At 43.2% G+C, this 12,047-nt stretch overlaps 1 pseudogene; it reads left to right on the top strand.

The window, feature by feature from the left end:
• LOC104991044 overlaps window positions 1-12,047 on the top strand; it is a 73,879-nt pseudogene that overhangs the window by 24,944 nt on the left and 36,888 nt on the right.

Below are 12,047 nucleotides of genomic sequence, written 5' to 3'. Positions count from 1 at the left end.
CCCTTCCTATATATTACAGCATGGAAATATGACTTAGGCTCATCCAAGGACTCTGAATCCTTAGTAAGAATGCAAAAGTGTAACTGGTGGAATGAGAGTCCATGGGAATGGCATGAATGTTGACTGCAAGTGACCAGCCCAGACTAGTGCGGCAGCGCCCGTGCCTTTGAGCTGTGCCTGGCCACCTTGATTATATTCTGAGCCTGGCTCTCTAGCCCCCAGTGATTCTGCAGAGATGTCATGTTCTCTGTGATAATTACCTTAACTTGGCTCACAAGTCCCATTCAACCGTTTTCTCCCTCTACAGTAGAGGCTAGAAAGCAAAATACTTGTACTCCCAGACACCTTTGCATTAAGAAGTGGTAATGTGATATAGTCCTGATTAATAAAATAAAACATGAAGTCCCTTCCCCAGTATGAAGGTAAAACCTGGAGAGGAAAAAGCTTTTTTACTTCACCTTTGTCCCTCTCCTTCTTCCTGCCCGGAATATACATGAAATGCCTGGAGGTGAAGCATGTGCTCATGACCATGAGAAACAAAATGCTAAACGAAATCCTAGCCTCTGATGACATTCCTGAGCAGCAAGACAAGCCTAGACCACCACTTTCAGAAGTTAAATACCGGTGAGGAAATAAATCTTGCTATATGGTATACAGCAGGTCAGAAGAGATTCCATGGATTGGGTCTAATTTGCTACAGAGATTCAAATGGAACTATTTTAGTTTATGATATAACAGATGAAGATTCTTTTTGGAAGGTTAAAAACTGGGTGAAATAATTATGGAAAATGTTGGGAAATGAAATCTGTTTATGTATAGTAGGAATCTACTGTCTGAGTAGTGGCTCAGACAGTAAAGAATCTGCCTACAATGCAGGAGACCCAGGTTCGATCCCTGGGTTGGGAAGCACTCCTGGAGAAGGGAATGGCAACTCACTCCAGTATGCGTGGCTGGAGAATTCCATGGGCAGAGGAGCCTGGCGGGCTATAGGCTATGGGATTGCAGAGAGTCAGACACAACTGAGTGACTAACACACATACAGGTGATAAACTAGACTTGGAGAAGGAGAGACATGTTTTCATTCAGGAAGTAGAGTCGTATGCAGAATCTGTGGGAGCAAAACATTATCATACTTCAGTCAAACAGAACCAAGGAATTGACTCTTTTTTGACCTTTGTAAAAGAGAAAATAAACACATATCCTTCTACTCCGCCATCTTGATCACCTCATCACAATCAAAGAAAGCTAACCAAAATGATCACATGCATCACAGTCTTGTATAACTCAACGAAGCTATGAGCCAGGCCATGCAGGGCCACCCAAGACGGACGGGTCATGGTGGACAGTCCTGACAAAACATGGTCCACTGGAGAAAGGAATGGCAAACCACCTCAGTATTCTTGCCTCAAGAACCCCATGAATTGTATGAAAAGGCAAAAAGATATGACGCCGGAAGATGAGCCCCCCAGGTTGGTAGGTGTCCAATATGCTACTGGGGAAAAGCAGAGAAATAGCTCCAGAAAGAATTCAGCGGGGCCAAAGTGTAAAAGACACTTGGTTGTGGATGCGTCCAGTGGTGAAAGTAAAGTCTGATTCTGTGAAGAACAATATTGCATAGTAACCTGGAACGGTAGATCCATGAATTAAGGTGAACTGGATCTGTTCAAGCAGGAGATGGCAAGAGTGAATATCAACATTTTAGGAATCAGTGAACTAAAATGGACAGGAATGGGTGAATTTAATTCAGATGACAAGGGGATCTATCTTCCCAACCCAGGGATCGAACCCAGGTCTCCCACATGTGGGCAGATTCTGTACTGTCTGAGCCACCAGGGAAACCCAAGAATACTGGAGTGGGTAGCCTACCCCTTCTCCAGAGGATCTTCCCAACCCAGGAATCAAACTGGGGTCTCCTGCATTGCAGACAGATTCTTTACCAGCTGAGCTCCCAAGGAAGCCCAGATTTCTGCATCCTAGGCAAAATCTGAGTTGTAAAATATTTTGTAGTTTAGAACTTAAACTGTCATTTTTTGTACCATCTCACTGATCCTCACAGCAATGCTGAGCTAAACAGGGCAAGCACAAGGACTATGAGGAGAGATGGGTTCTAGAGATAAGGATGGCTGGTTGGATGGCATCACTGATTCAGTGGACATGAACTTGGGCAAACTCTGGGAGACGTTGAGAGACAGGGAAGCCTGGTGTGTTGCAGTCCACAAGGTTGTGAAGAGTCGGACACTTCACGACTGCACGACTGAACAACAACAGCAACAATGACCCGAGGCAGTGGGGAAAGAGGAACAGACATTGGACCAGGGCTCAGGAAACCTGTTTTGTGCTCCAGTTCTACCACTAACTTAGTACCTGGACCTTGGGAAAGTCGTTACCTCTCTGGATCCAGTCTCTTCATCTGTTCAGTGAGGATGCTGGATGTACTAGTCAACTTAGACTGCCTTAACAAAATTCCTTAGACTACATGGCTTAAATAACACACTTATTTTCTCACAGTTCTGGAGATGAAAAGTCCAAGATCAGAGTGCCAGTACAGTCTGGTTCTAGTGAGAGCTCTTCTTCCTGCTATATCCTCACACTGGGAGTGGGGAAAAAGAGAGAGGGAGAGACAGCTAGAAAGAACTCCCTAGCAGATTAAGGCCCCATCCTTATGACCTCAGTCAATCTTTTCTTTTTAAACTGGAGTATAATTGCTTTTCAATGTTGTGTTAGTTTCTGCTTACAATGAAGCGAATCAGCTATATGTATACATATACCCCTTCCCTCTTGAAGCTCCCTCCCACCCACCCCATCCCACCCCTCTAGGCCACCACAGAGCACTGAGCTGAGTCTCCTGTGCTATGTAGCAGGTCCCCACTAGCTACCTATTCTACACATGGTAGTGTATGCATGTCAATCCCACTCCCAATTCATCTCACCCTCCACTCCCCCGTGTCTACACGTGTGTTCTCTGCGTCTGCATCTCTGTTCCCGCCCTGCAAATAGGTTCATCAGCACCATCTCTCTAGATTCCATACATATGCATTAATAAGCAATATCTGTTTTTCTCTTTCTGACTAACTTCACTCTGTATGACAGACTCTAGGCCCATCCACATCACTACTGATGACCCAATTTCATTCCTTTTTTATGGCGGATAATATTTCATCGTATATATGTACCACATCTACTTTATTCAGTCATCTGTCAATGGACATTTAGGTTACTTCCATGTCGTGGCTAATGTAAACAGCACCACAATGAACATTGGGATACATCTTTTTTTTTTAATTATTGACCTCATTTAATCTTAATTATTTCCTCAAGATTCTTGCTCCACAAACAACCACACTGGGGGTTAGGATTTCATCATATGCATTTTGGGGGAACACAGTTCACCTCACAGCACTGACATGACATTTGGAGTTCCTTTCACCTGTTAGCACAAGTCTGGAACACTGAAGATGCTCACAGTTATCCATGGAATCAGTTAGTCTACTGGCTTCCTTGATTCAAGACACTGCACAAGGCTCATTTCTCAACTCTTGGGTAGTGAGCATCTTGGGGTCTTCTGTGTATGCGTTTCCTTTTCAAAGGAAATTAACACACCAAAGGTGATCTCTGGTCAAAGCAGGTCTCTCCTGAGGCTGGAGCCTTAAGGTTTTTCAGAAGGCAGTATATTTATTGTTACTTTCAGTCTTGGGGCGTGACATGAAACGTAGCTACTGTCTTTAGAAAGAACACCATGGTGACTGTCAGTTGGAGTTGGGTTTCAAATCACACGTATACAGTTACATTTTCTGACTGCCATGGACACTGCTGATCAATTGTGGGCCTTCACCAAAGCTAAAAATGCCTTGTCATTACTCCTTCACCCCTGAAGCGCCTGCAAGTGCTGTTTTCAAGCATCTTTGTGGTCAGAAGCAGCCTCTGGTGAAGCGAGCCAGCCAACCTTAGGTCAAATATAATTTTCTCCAATGGTAATTAACCACAATTTCTCCAGAAATATTAATTATTTTTGGTTTAATATACTTATAGTCAAAGGCCTAAATACAATTATATACTCACTGCCAAAGGCCTTAAATACAATTCCAACAAAAATATTCCATGGATGGTTGAAACAGCCCTAGAATGAGGTGTTGTATTCAGATCCAAGGCCATTAGGGGTAAAATGGTCTCAACTTCTATAATGACTTTATTTGTTTACTTTTTCTTATTTATGATAAAATCTATAACTGCTTATAACACTAAAGTTTCCCTGTGTTAGTAATTTCAAACATAAATTCACCTTTTACAGCTATTAAAATCCTCACCTTCAGTTGCCCCCAACTGTCCAAATTCTGGTATTCTTGCACAATGGTAAGATGCTGAGTTTCCATGTTTGATCCTATAGAGCAATGGTTCTCAACTGAGAGATGCCAAAGATTCCCAGGGGGCATCTGGCAATATGTAGAGGCATTTTTTGGTCATCACAACTGGCAGCTGGTAGGTAGAGGCCCAGGATGCTACTAACCAGTGCACAGGACAGCTCCCCTACAACAAAGTTATCCAGCCCCACATGTCAATAATGCTGAAGCTGAAAAATCCTGCTACAGATCTGAAGATGCAAAGAACATGGTCTGTAAGGCTGCCAGGGTAAGAGAGGGGAAACTTCTACTGGCAGCACAACTCTGTGACTATACACGACCTCAGAGACACAGCAGAAACTGATGGGAGTATCTGCCATGCCAACAGAATGTCAGGAACAGGATTAACTTTTTTTTTAGTAGGCAGCCCCTCCTCTGATCTTCATTCAACTTCACTGTTCTCTTCACCTGCATAGTAAGGGGAAAGAAAACAGGGCTAGAACACAGTGGCTCAGGAGCAGGCCTGTAACGAGGTCTAAAGATTTGCCACTTAAACCCTCAGAGCTCATTTTACTTGGGATGGATGGCAGGAGGACAGAAGAAAGCTCCACTTTATAAAATCCTAACAGCTTCATGGGTTGGTAGGATTTCAAACTCCTTTTAAAAAGCATTAAATAACTCCCTGTGCTCCCATTATTTTAATGATTTCTGTATATCCCTCCTCATTCCAAAAAGGTTGAGGTGGTTAACTCGCCCTGTGGTGTCAAGTCAATCTCCCCATATAAAGCTTACATGGGCTTTAGGACCGATCAATAGGTGTTTCGGTGTAGGAGGAAAAAGGATTTTGGGAGGACCAAGGAAACCTATAAAGTTCTGGCAGTTCAAAGATATGAGTTAAATTCCTACTATGTGTAAAGTACAGTGCTAAATGCTGAGGCAATATTTTTTAAGAGTATAAATCACAGCTGGTGTCCTTAGGTAATTTATAATCTGCCTGAGAGAGATAGGCTCGGTGCCCAAGGGAGGATGTCTTTCATTGTAAGGCGGTCTGTGCTCAGAGCCTCCAGGCAGGCACAGCGCTCAGCTCTCTTCCCTTCCTTGGCGGGGGAAGGAGGATCAGAGCAAAGGCTAGGAAGTGGGCACACTCTGGAAAGGGTTGGGGCAGAGAGCAAACTAATCAGGTGCTAAAGTTACGGTTTTACCCCGCAGCTACCAGACTCTGAAGGCATCCAAACAGGAAGTTACAGGGATAAAAGGTGACATTTACTGAGTGCTTGCTGTTTACCAGGCACACTCATTTCATCTTCTTCCTGACAGCCCTATGACAAAGCTACTCTTCTTCCCATTTGACTGATGAGGAAACTGAGGCATGGGGTTATTAAACCATTTGTGCAAAGTCACACAATTAGGAAGAGCTAGAGCCAGGATTCACCCCCTGGGCAGAGCTCACACTCTAATTTCTTCTCAGGGCTGCCTCTTGATAGAACAGAAAGGTTGAGAGCTGAGGAAAGATCAGACAGGTTAGGAAGACACTGCCAGCAGGGAGCAGTTCAAGGAGTGGAAGTCAATGGGGTCAGATGTTGCTGAGCCATCAGGAACGAAATCTGAGAAAGGGCCATTGGATTTGTGATTAGGCAATCAGGGGTGACCTTTAAGAGTTCTGTTCCGAAGACGAAGACGGGTGGGGACAGGGGTTCCCGGTAAGACAGGAAGTGGGGAGTGAAAATGCAGAGTCCCTGGTAGAAACTGATAATGAAAGGACAGGGAGAAAAGAAAGAGACTCTTCCAGGCTTTTCTTTTGAAGCTCTGCTACCAAACAATGGAACACAATTACAATATATTTTACCTTGTTATTTTGTTTTGAAGGGTATAACTAATACATTTCAGTGGCCATGGTTAAAGGAGAATTATCAAGTGTCACAGAAATTGTTTTGTGTTTTTTTTTTTTTAAAGCTGCATCAAAATAAGGTAAAATCAAAGATTTAACTGTTTGAAGGGAAATCATTATGGGAGAAAGGTTACTTAACCTTATTTCTATATTGCATTGGCTGGACATGATGGCAATTCTGTAACTGGGATGGGGGACTGTCAGAAAATCACGGATGAAATAACTCACTTCAGACTTAGTTCAAGCCAAGAGTAGCAGAAAGCACTGCGTGTGTTATGGCTTGAGGCTGAAATTCAGAGAAGAGCTGCCTGATAGCAGAATGCACTTCCAAAACCTGGGCTGCAAAGGGCAGAAATACTTATTAAAATTCTTTGTTTTAATGAGCTGTGGGAGCCCGAGTTATTGGCCCTGTCCTAGCTACTGAGTAGTTTCCATTACAAATCAAAAGCAGTTTCAGGCAGGCTGCATTTTCTTGGAGGGGAATTCTCTCCTGGTAGATAATTCGGACCGCCTAGGGCAGCAATTAAAGGCACTGAGGAGGAGAGAAGGAGAAGGAGGCTTCCCTGTGGCTGAGGAGAGGCTCCACCGAGACTTCATCCCATAGCCATTCCCTCCCTCTGGCATTCCAGTGTACTCAGTTCTACAGTGTTCTGAGTCACGTTCGTGTCCCAGATGCCCATCATTTTGCTGCTGCCCAAGAACTACTGCAAACAATAGATGAATGAACGGTAACTCGGAGTCTGAGACTGCTGGGACCAAAATAATCTCAGGCTGGGATGCTATTGGGGTACGTTTTCTGCAAAACTCAGAGTCATGAGATAAATGCTTTGGCAATGAACTTTCACACCCTGGCTTAAGCAGGAAAGACACCAACAGGTATTCAACTTAAAAAAAAAAAAAAAGAGGATGAAGCTGTTGGTGCCATGATTAACCTGCCTGTTTGAGTGTTCACAGATTCCTTTTCTTTTCTAGTGACTCAGGCCATGGGAAAGTTGGTGAAATCTAGAGCATCCTTCTTTGGAAGTCTTCAAAATCGTTCTGCACTCCAAATAGAAGGGAACCCACACAGGTCTCCTTTCCATCCCAAGCCATATGCCGATGTACCTTTTGCTTCCTTGTTATACACTGCAGCCCTCAGGAGACTTTCTTTTCATCTTCCCAAGGGCTGACTCTGTCTGGGAGGTTCCTCTTTTGCCAACAACGGCTCAAAAGTAAGACAAGATCTCCCCCGATTCTTCTCCACTTTTCTTGTTGTTCTCCCCCACCCCCAACACATATAGAGCCTTTGCATTTGAGAGGTTTCACTGCTCACGACGGGGAACTGTAAGGGCTACAAGAAAACAAGAAGAGTGGGAGGTTGGAAAGACTCAAGGATGCCACGGTGACTTGTCAGTTCTTTTCCACAGCACCAGGGTTAGGGGAGTGAACAAAATAGACAAAATCCCTGTGCTCTGGAGCGTTCATTCCCTGGGGCTGATTTTTATAGAGTGTGTTTGGAGGGGCTGTGGATAAAAGCAAAGCAGGAGGAGGGGTGGGAATGCCTGTGGGAGGGTGTGTAGTTCTAAAGGAGTGATGAGACTTTGAGCAGAGCCAAAAGGAGGTGAGGGAGCAAACCATGCAGGAATCTGCAGGAAGCATGGTCCAGGAGAGGGAGGCGCTAGTGCTAAGGCTCTGAGGCAGCAGGAACAGCAAGGGGGGCCCCGGTGGACAGGCAGAGGCAGAGGAGGGTGGGAGGCGCTCTCCATCCTGCAGTGCGAGTGAAGAGGAGGAAAAGGCCCAGATTCTGAGCCATACTGGCCAGGGCCTGCACCTCAGCCTCTGCTCCTTATGTCACGTACCTCGGACTCTTCTCTTCTAATCTAGAAAGAGTTGACCACAAAGGGTCCTTGCAAAGGGCTAAAGGAGACACGAATGTGAAACTACCTATGGCAGGACACAGCACACATCAGTTCCCTTCCTCCAGCCCTGGTTACAGGTCTCCTCTCATCTAGCTCCCATTGTGGCCGTGTCCATAAGTATGCCATTCAAGGGCTCTCTAGAGGTTCAAAGTATACTGCCAAGTACAAGAAAAGAAACTGCAAAGCAGTATGCACCTATGTATAGTATTGTTGGTGAACAGTAACATTTTAGTATCTGCATTAAGAAATCCAGAGAAATCCATACCAAACTATTAACGGTGGTCTCGTGAAGGTATAAGACTATCAAAGATTCTAACCATGGACCTCTACCTTCTATATTTATGTAATGGTTGAATATTTTACAACACATACATATTTGCAAGTAGAAATCACAATAGATACTCATGTTGGTACAGAAGAATTGATTTCCTGGCCCTTTCCTATAAGCAGCCTCCATCCTCCCTTGCGCCCAAAGCCCACAGATGTGAGCCCACTTTAGGAACCCTTACATCTTCCTTATGGGGCAACTCAGTGCATACAAGCTCAACCAAAGGTCTAGGTCTCTCAACAGACCAGGACTATTGGAGAAAGTCCTATGGAGGGTGTGCCTGGCCAGCATTTGTGAACTCTGGTTCAGTTTGGAAAGGGGATGGATTAACTAGCAGGTTGTGAACCACTTTCTAAATAAAATTAAAACCCTTGCTATAGCTTCCACCAAGGAGAGAAAAAGACGACTGGTGAAAATCGAGTATTTCAGAGTAACTGACTGTGAACTTTCGTGATTCCAGATTGCTGACACAGAGACAAATATCTCATTTTAGAGAATACTAAGTTAAGTGTAAGAAAACAAAACATTTCACAAGTAAGTAGCCTACAAGGTCAGTCAAGGAAAGACAATATGCCAGTTCCCAGTGTCTTACTCAACAATACATTAAAATGTGCATTACAATAAGTCACTGCAATGCATGTTAGTTACATAGCTTGGAAAAATTTTAGTTGCTTCCAAAAAAAGAAAAAAAAATCCTTGGCGAAGGGAAAAAAAATAACACTTAAGCATCCATAGTTGCCCATATGGTTTTTCCCAGTGTAAACATATGTTTCAGAAAAACAAATATGTAGTCAGAAACATTTTAATGTTCCTCAAATTGACCACTGCACCAGAAAAGGGTGCTCAGCCCTGCAGTAAATAAAATCCTGCTTGAATAGAAGAAAGTAGACTTCTTGGATGCTTTTTAATTATGAGACAACTGACTGTAGAAGATAGAGGTGCTCCCCATCGGAAAACCCATTTACTCCCCAGAATCAAACAATGCCTCTCTTTGCTTTCCACTTTCCCCTCAGTTAACATCAGGACTTTTCTTGAGTTTATCTGATCAGAAACTGGAAATCCCCAGGGCAGAAAGGCTCCACCTCAGCATTTCCATAAGCACCAGAGCTGTGTGCTTCCAAAACCAAGTGACTTCTGTGAGGCAAAATGGTTGTAACAAATTGCTTTACTATCAACAGAATATAGAATAATGAAAAAAGTAACATCATGATGTCCTAAAACCAGTTATATTGCCCAAGAAAGAAAACAAAGCTTATAGAATTTACAAGAGAGTCTTTTATTTCTGACCTAATATTATTCACCAATTTAACATTAAAGCTGTAACTTCCATGGGATATAATTTTCAAATAATCCCTTATGCTTATCTATACTTTTCTCACCACCCTCTCAAATATGTGACCCGAGTATAAAACTTTGTAGCCCCCCTGGATGAATTTCCCATCGATGCAACTACAGTGAAAACTGTTAGGAATGTGTAACAAGATCTAATACCTGCATTATAATAATGCATTTATATAAAAATATTAAATTTACATCCATTGTTAAATGTACAAATTCCAAGATTTTTCTAATGAAGAGCTGCTACAATCACAGAGAAACTGGATTATGGTCTACAGCTTGCATAGATTTCTTCACCTGGTTAAGGCACATACACACACGTGTGTCAATGTTTTAATGACTGGCAGTGAGACCAGAAAATGGTGTGCAGTGTAGGGAGAAGATAGGACTGGAATGTGACCATGAGAAATGTGAATGATTCATTCTACCTGATGCATATACATTTTATAGATTTAAATGTGAAGGGAAACAACTTTTTGAAACTGTTTTGGGAGAGCCGAACAGACACATGTCTTTAAAAAAAAATTTTTTTTAATCTTTTTATTTTGTATTGGGGTATGGCGTCACTGACTCAATGGACGTGAGTCTGAGTGAACTCTGGGAGCTGGTGATGGACAGGGAGGCCTGGCGTGCTGCGATTCATGGGGTCGCAGAGTCGGACACGACTGAGCGACTGATCTGATCTGATCTGATCTGACAGTCGATTAACAATGTTGTGATAGTTTCAGGTGAACAGAGAAGGGACTCAGACATACGTATCCATGTATCCATTCTCCCCCCAACCCCCCTCCCATCCAGGCTGCCACGTAACACTGAGCAGAGTTCCATACGCTATACAGTAGGTCTTTGTTGGTTGTCCATTTTAAATACAGCAGTGTGCACATGTCCATCCCAAACTCCCTAACTATCCTGTCCCTCCATCCACTCCCCATCTGGCAACCATAAGTGCATTCTCTGCAAGTCTAAGAAACATGTCTCAAATCCATGTTTATAGGCTCAGTGCCACCTTAAAAAATTCCACACAAATCCATTCTGAAACAACAGTTTCTATTACTGGAAAGTCACAAAGGTTGAATTGAATCTATGAAATGGAAAATCAGATCCAAGCCTGTATGTTCATTCATAAGCTCTGATCTTAATGAAAATGTAGATGGAGTGGCAGTACGAGGGTTAAACATTACTCCCACCCCTTTACCCACGCACTAAACCCCTCCTTCCCCAGCAACCAGATGCACTAGAGTTTGTATCCTTATCCTGTCCCTGACTGTGTGACCTTGGGCAAGTTAGCTAACCTAAGTCTTAGCCTCTTCGTGTTCAACATGGAGATAACAGGTTTGTTATGAAGATTAAATGAGATCATGTACCAATATCTGGTATATATGACCATTAAAAAAATGTGTTCTCAGGATTAAATGTGGCACTCTACTGTATATTTTAGAAGCAATTATAGTCCTGTTGCCATATCCAAACATCTTGTGATAACCATTTTTATTCTATACTTCTAGCTTTCGCTATTTTTTCACCAAAGCATTTCAAGGGGGAGGGGAGAAAGTAGTTTCATACGTCCCACTTTTGGAACTGTTTCTTGAAGCAAGATGAAAAGCTGGGGAAATAGATAACTGAAGAGAAATTTAGTCTTTAGGATATGATGTTATATGTGTATCGAATATAAACAAATCATCTCATTTCAATCTATAACATATGGGGCATCAAATCATAGGTTTTATTTTAAAAGAGACAAAAGCCAAGCAGTATTAAAGAATACATTAGGAATCAATATGGGCCTATTGCTATCTCAGTATTAGTGTCTGAAACAGGGATTGGTGGGCTAGATTACAGGGAATTTCATGGGGTCTAACTTCCAACAGGTGGCACGCTTTAGTCATCCTCAGATGCAAAACCTTAATGAGTTTGAGTATGCAAGTCTCAGGGATTCTGTTCAAGGCCTCCTCTCGGCAATCAAGGGAAACAATTTTCTGATTTTAAGCCACCCTGGCAAGTTAGCAAGCAGGGGAACTGTCTGCCGTAGCTTGCACCTGTCCCTAGAACGGGATTCTGGCCTGACGGTGAAAAACCACCATTCTTTCTTGCCAGTCCATTCTGCCGCTGTGGCGCCTCCAGACAAATGGGGGAAGCCCACTAGGAAGCGGTTACGACCAACCAAGCCACAAATCCCCGGGGTGTGGGATTTCCACCTCAATACCACACTCGAAAACCGAAAACAGGCGCTCGCTTGTTATACTGCAATGGGATTCCCC

This window comes from Bison bison, unplaced genomic scaffold (genome assembly GCF_000754665.1).
Source record: "Bison bison bison isolate TAMUID 2011002044 unplaced genomic scaffold, Bison_UMD1.0 scf7180017864181, whole genome shotgun sequence".
In the NCBI taxonomy this organism is placed as follows: domain Eukaryota; kingdom Metazoa; phylum Chordata; class Mammalia; order Artiodactyla; family Bovidae; genus Bison; species Bison bison.
The sequence above is the reverse complement of the archived record's forward strand: the minus strand, read 5'-3'. Positions and strand labels throughout refer to the sequence as shown.